This window comes from Nylanderia fulva, unplaced genomic scaffold (assembly GCF_048542155.1).
Source record: "Nylanderia fulva isolate GAGA-0341 unplaced genomic scaffold, ASM4854215v1 Scaffold56, whole genome shotgun sequence".
NCBI lineage: Eukaryota > Metazoa > Arthropoda > Insecta > Hymenoptera > Formicidae > Nylanderia > Nylanderia fulva.
In genome coordinates, this window is record NW_028190654.1 from 554,541 (window position 1) to 561,160 (window position 6,620).

The 6,620-nt window shown below is 37.6% G+C and overlaps 1 pseudogene; it reads right to left on the minus strand.

Moving 5' to 3' along the window:
* Window positions 1-1,537: 1,537 nt before the first annotated feature.
* On the minus strand, window positions 1,538-3,099 carry LOC146721056 (uncharacterized; annotated as a pseudogene).
* Window positions 3,100-6,620: the final 3,521 nt, after the last annotated feature.

Consider the following 6,620-nt stretch of genomic DNA (forward strand, 5'->3'; position numbering starts at 1 on the left):
TATTATCGTAGAGGTTTTCCAACCTTCCGGACAGAGACCTTCTCTTAAAGAATTGTTTATTATATTCGCAAATTCCTCTTTTATTACAGAAAAAGTTGTCCTCAATATATCGCTAGTTATTCCCTCTTCCGTACCTTTCTTTTTCGGCAATCCCATAACAATTTTTTCTAACTGCTCTAGTTTAATAGTCACGAAATTTTCCATAAATCCTTTATTTTCGATAATATAAATAATTTTCTTATTTATATTCATCCAATGTTCGATTATATCACCGGATCTAACGACCTTTATAGAGTTTATTATACTATTAATACTTTGTATATAATATAAATTAAATTTATCAGCTATATTGCACTCTTCGATATCGCCTAAAATTTCAAAATCTATATTTCCTACTTCTTTTATGCCTACTGGCTCGCCTCTAATTATTTCTTTCAAGGTTTTCCACATAGACGTAGGATTTTCTTTATTAAGATCTATCATATTTTCATAATATTCTTTTTTCTTCTCCCTAATTAATTTTACTACTGTATTTCTTTCAATTTTATACTGCGACCAATTTTGTTCGGTATCGTCATACAATGCTCTTCTATATGCCTTATCCCTTCTATCCGCAGCCTCTCTTATTTCGTCTGAAAACCATTTCTTCCCTTCCCAAACTTTCGGAATTCTAAATTTTTTCCTCGGCGCCATTACATCTAACGCACTATACTATCGACAAGTTTTTTCGCCCTCTCACTGACACCCATACATTCACACTGACATTCCTGGCTTTCTTGTAATTTATTTTTCACTAATATAGCAAATTTATTTTCATCAAACTCTTTATAATTCCTAGCACTAAATTCTCTATATTTACTTTCAGTTTTACTAACACTCAGCTCAACTTTCAGCCACGCGTGATCCGTAATTTTAAGTTTATTAATTACCTGTACTATTTTATTATTATTAGCGAAGATCAAATCTATAATTGTCTGACTGTCTTTCGTAATTCTCGTCGGTTCGTTAACATATTGTTTCATACCTAAGCTTAGCATTGTCGTTTGCAGTTTATTCGCATAAAACGAATCTCTCATAAGATCTATATTAAAATCTCCTATCACCATGCATTCTCCCTTTATTATAAACTCTTCTACTATATCCTCAAAAAATCTCAAGAAATCTCCGTGCGATGCGCTCGGTGAGTGATATATTACCATTATCACTCCTTTATATAATTTATCTTTTACTTCTACCGCAACACACCAACAATTTGATTCTAATTTTTTTTTTCCTCTAATACTATCTCATATTTAATATCGCTTCTAACGTATAAAATAACTCCTCCCGTATTCCTATTCTCAGCATTACATCTAACTATACTATAACCCGGAACGTTCACTTCACTGTCTTCGATATCCTCAGTCACTCTGGTCTCCGATAATACCAAGAACGCAGGATTTATTTTCTTCATGATCTGATGTTGTATCTCATCTCTGTGCGCAATTAAACTTTGCGCATTTGTATATAGTATTATCTCCGCTTCTTCCTGTGGTTGCTATTTAGCGTTCTCCCAGCCTGCTCTCCTCTTCTCCTCCCGTAGCGCCCTCTTAAAGGTCGGACATTCCGGACTAAGGGCGTCATGGTCATCGCTTATATTCAGATTGTATGTTCGATTTTTGAACATACAATTCACACATTTCTTCTTTGTCGCTGTACAATCACGCGAGTTATGACTTCCTGCACACTTATAGCATGCTTCCTCTCGCGTACAATTTTTTGCAATATGATAATATCCCCAGCATTTGAAACATCTTTTAACATTGATGTGATTAAATACAGGGCACTTCTTCCATCCTACACTTAGCTTTCCTTTCTTCAATATCAGCTCATGTGTCTCTTCATCTGCTTCTATTATTATTGACCCTTCTTCATTTCCTTTTCTTTCAGATCGATTATTTCTCCTTTCTTTGATCATTCTCTTCACAATTCGCACATTTGCTGTATCTATTTTATTCTGCATCTTTATCGTATTTATAAGTTCATTATCATCTAATTTCATCTCTTCTCCACCTATATTAATAATTTTTATCTTTGGTTTTGATTGAGGCGACTCTATCATTTTATAATTTTCTCCCAGCTTAGCTTGAACTGTCTCCTTCAATTTTTTCACCTCCTCGCTGGTTTCACAACCCATGATCACTGTTCCCTTGCTACCTTTCCTTAATTTCGTTATTCCCATAGCCATACTCTTAATATCCACCTTTTCTTTTATCAATTTTTTAGTGGCTTCACTCTCTTGTTTCATTTTCGGCTTAACAATTATAACGTTTTCTTTCTTCTTCCCTTTAACCGCTTCACTGTAGCTTATCTGCGATCCTTCCTTTGATACACATGTTACTCCCTGTATCATTTTCTTCAAGTTTTCCAGTTCTTGCTTAACATTTACTAATTCTTCTTGAACTACTTCTTTAATCATTAGTTTAATTTCATTTTTACAGGCTGTTTCATTTTTTATTTCCTTTACAGTTTTTATGATCCAGTCTACTTTTACATCAATGCCTGATCCTTTACTTGTGAACGATCCTGCAGATCCCACGGATCCTGTAGACGATGTCCTATCTCTTCCTGCCGTTGGCGTCGCTTTCTTCATGTTTGTTTCTTTCCCACTATCAATCAAAAACTCCTCAAATGGGCCTTTACACGGCACTAATTCTTGTCTACTGTCCAGAATTTTATGCTTAATTACACATCCTGGATGGTAAAAAAGCTTATTTATACAATTTTTGCATTTGACGACTTTATTCTTTATTGCCTTCCTACATGCCGAGCATCAATACTCTGCATATTCATCGTCCATGCCGATAATTACCGGCCGAAACCGCTAATATCAGCCTAATCGATCACTCACCTGTGATCCACTTTCACACGTCAGCACTATTGTGTCCACGTATAATGACTACTTGTCTTACGAGACTTCAATGTCCCGAAGAATAAATTCACTGCTCACAGTCACAGATCGCCATATCCCGGCTAGATAACTTTCATAGCTATCCCCTTTCTATGGCAGCGTAACTTGAATAACTTATTATACTTCTTTTCCACTGTTTACCGGTGAAAACTCAGTATTTTGACGGAGCAATGTGACACACGTCTTCTCCACTTGAGAGAGAGAGAGAGAGAGAGAGAGAGGGAGAGAACGAGAGAAAGCGAGAAACAGCGAGAGAAAGCGAGAAACAGCAAAAAAAAACCGAAAGAGAGCGAGAGAAGACGAGAGAGAGCGAGAGAACGCGAGAGAGTGAGCGGGAGAAAGCAAGAGAGAGCGAGAGAGCGAGAGAGGGCGAGAGAGAGCGAAAGAGAACGATAGAGAACGAGAGAGAGCGTAAGAGAACGAGAGAAGACGAGAAACAGCGAGAGAAAGCGAGAGAGAGCGAGAAACGAGAGAGAGAGCGAGAAAACGCGATAGAGAACGGAGAAGAGCGACAAAACGCGAGAGAGAGCGGAAGAGAGCAAGAGAGAGCGAGAGAAGACGAGAGAGAGCGAGAGAACGCGAGAAAGAGCAAGAGAGAGCGAGAGAACGTGAGAGAAAGCGGGAGAGAGCGAGAGAACGCGAGAGAGCGGGAGAGAGCAAGAGAGAGCGAGAGAGAGCGAGAGAAAGCGAGAGAGAGCGAGAGAGAGTGATAGATAGCGGGAGAGAGCGAGAGAGAGCGGAAGAGAGCAAGAGAGAGCGAGAGAGAACGAAAGAGGGCGAGAGAGAGCGAAAGAAGACATGGGAAAGCAAGAGGAAAAGGTTGAAAGAGGGGGTGGGGCGAGAGAGGGAGAGAGAGAGAGAAAGAGTGAGAGAGAGCGAGAATTTATTTTTTGTTTGATTGCTTAAAAGGTTAAGCAACTGAGGAAGTCACTATACTAGGATGGGTGACCGCGGATAAAGCAGCTGCGGACAAAATCACTTTGTCGGGATGGGTGACCGAGACAAGTACGACGCCGTAGTCTTAAAAAAAAGTGACACCTTTTTGACCAAAAAAGAACTTGAAAAATTCATATCTCCGCAACCAATAGAGCTATCAAGTTCGTTAAGGTCTTATTTTACTCGGAAAAAATCGCGCTTTCGATTGATATGGTCATCTTTTGAAAAATATGTTTTCGTTCATAAAATATTTCAAATTTTTGTTTTCAAGGTTACGAAAATCGTGTTACGTCCGGTAAAAGATACACAGTAGCGTCCTACGGATAATTTTTGTTATTGTTTTGATATTTTCGCTATCTTTTTGATATTTTTTTTTGTTTTTTTGTAGATTGTATTTTAATTTGACGAATGAAAGATATAACTTAGCTAGACGCTACCGCGTCTCCTGATAATATAAACATTTTAAAATAAAGCAATAATTATACATTTGTATCATTATAGGAAATTTATCTAAATATTATATATTATATGTTGTCACTTACTTAGTGCAACTTTTTGATTTAACTACTTTTTGATGCTAATATTTTAATCTTTTTTCTCGTATTATCAATATAATTATTTAGCGCAATTTTTTGATTCCACTACTTTTTGATGCTAATATTTTAATTTTTTTCTCGTATTATTAACAATGTGCGCGACGGAAAACAGGATAGAAAGGTCGGAAGCGAGACGATAGAGAGGCACTACACTCGACACACGCGTATCGTTAACAAAAATATATATTTCAACTATTAACAAGAAATACAATTGTTTAACCGCACAGAATTTACCAAAAGATAGCCGAGTCGAACGTATTAGAAAGTAATGCAATAAACGAGAGAAAAGCCGGGTCGAAAATAAATTACTGAATGTCCGCAAGCAACGGTAATTAAACGTGAAAAACGAAAAAGACAAGCGATCTTTTTCGTAAAGTATAAGCACACTCTTGACGCGACAAGCAATCGGAAAAGAGCGCCGGGGTTACGAGAGAGGAGGTTTATATAGGCCTTATTTTCTGGAATATTCGAGAACATTTTTATTACTCTATCTGTAGGTTGAGGGCGAAAGAACATTCGCTGTAATTATTTACGTTCCCGCAATTCGTAGTTTTGTTATTATTGGGAACTAAATCGTATCTCCTCTCGCGCGACCGCGGTGTTTACAATTATATGTGATTTGACGTAAGCGCTTCCTTTTCGCAGGCGCGGGGTATACGTATACCTGTGCGGCCGAGCGCTATTTGAAGATAATATACCCCCCCCTGTGTGAAGTTAGCCCCCCAATATTAAAAAAGTCAAAATTTTTTTCTTGCAAACGTTTGCCCACGAATGCCTCGTTGGAAATTTTGTTTGCCCCCCTCTAGTTCAAAAGTAACAGTTAAATCAATTTATGGGGGGCCAACTTCACACTGGCCCCCCAATATTAAAAAATAAAAAATTTTTTTTATGGAAACGTTTGCCCATCGTTTGCCCATGAATGCCCCATTAGAATTTTTGTTTGCCCCCCTCCAGTTCAAAAGTGACAGTCAAATCAATTTTGGGGGGGCCAACTTTACACTGGCAATTTTTTGTTGCAAACGTTTGCCTATCATTTGCCCATGAATGCCCCGTTGGAATTTTTGTTTGCCCCCCTCTAGTTCAAAAATTACAGGCAAATCAATTTTGGGGGGCCAACTTCACACTGGCACTTTTGTCTTGCAAACGTTTGCCCATCGTTTGTCCACGAATGCCCCGTTGGAATTTTTGTTTGACCCCCTCTAGTTTAAAAATTACAGGCCAATCAATGTTGGAGAGCCATTATCTTCACTCCGATTTACAATAAGCTCATTTACAAGAAAAATTTCGAGTCATGAATTATCAAAGTTTACACTCAAAAAAATTATCTTGCAATCACAGCAAAAAAGTTTCTAGGTGTAACGAATTAACTGACACACATAAAGTGATTAGCAAGTATTGTAATATTGCATATGTAATTTACTTAATTGGTTTAAATAACAGAGACAATATAATATATATCTGTACTCTCTGTTTGTGAACTCTAGAAAGAAAGTTTCTTCAAAGCAGTTATCTATATAACTATATAACTCATACATATTATGCAATAAATAATATTTAGCAATGGTACCTAAATTTTAGAAGCTATCGATAGAATATGCTGCTATTAATTTTATAGAAAGGAAGCATTTCCGAATCCATGTTTCTGACTTTTTTCATCCTTACAATAAGTAAAATATGCTTTTAAAGTTGGCCAACTATTTCTGAAACACCCTGTATATCAAAAGGCTGTAAGAAATTCTGTTGCGTATATCAAAAAACGCAAGAGGCGCATGTCGCTGCCCGTGTCGCCCGTCTCCTTCGTGACCGACTTGATAGAAAAGAGACAGAAAATAATATATCTGTCCTCTTCTACTATCCGAAGTTAGCGCGATTTTCGTTTATGTGCGTAGTCACGCCTACTTGAGTGGGGGTACTTAGTACCTATATAGCGGAGGGAATCTCGAATCTCTCCTTCAATGCCACCAGATGTGTCGTTGTTTTATGCAGCGCAGCGCGTCGTCTTTACGTAGCTTACGTTTTAAGCAGCTTTCGTCGGCTAACGGAGATCTATGAGTACAGCTGGAATTGACTCACACTTCTGATTTTTGTCTTGCTTTTTGCCACACCTTGCGATAATAAAATAGTTTCTTTGACACTAT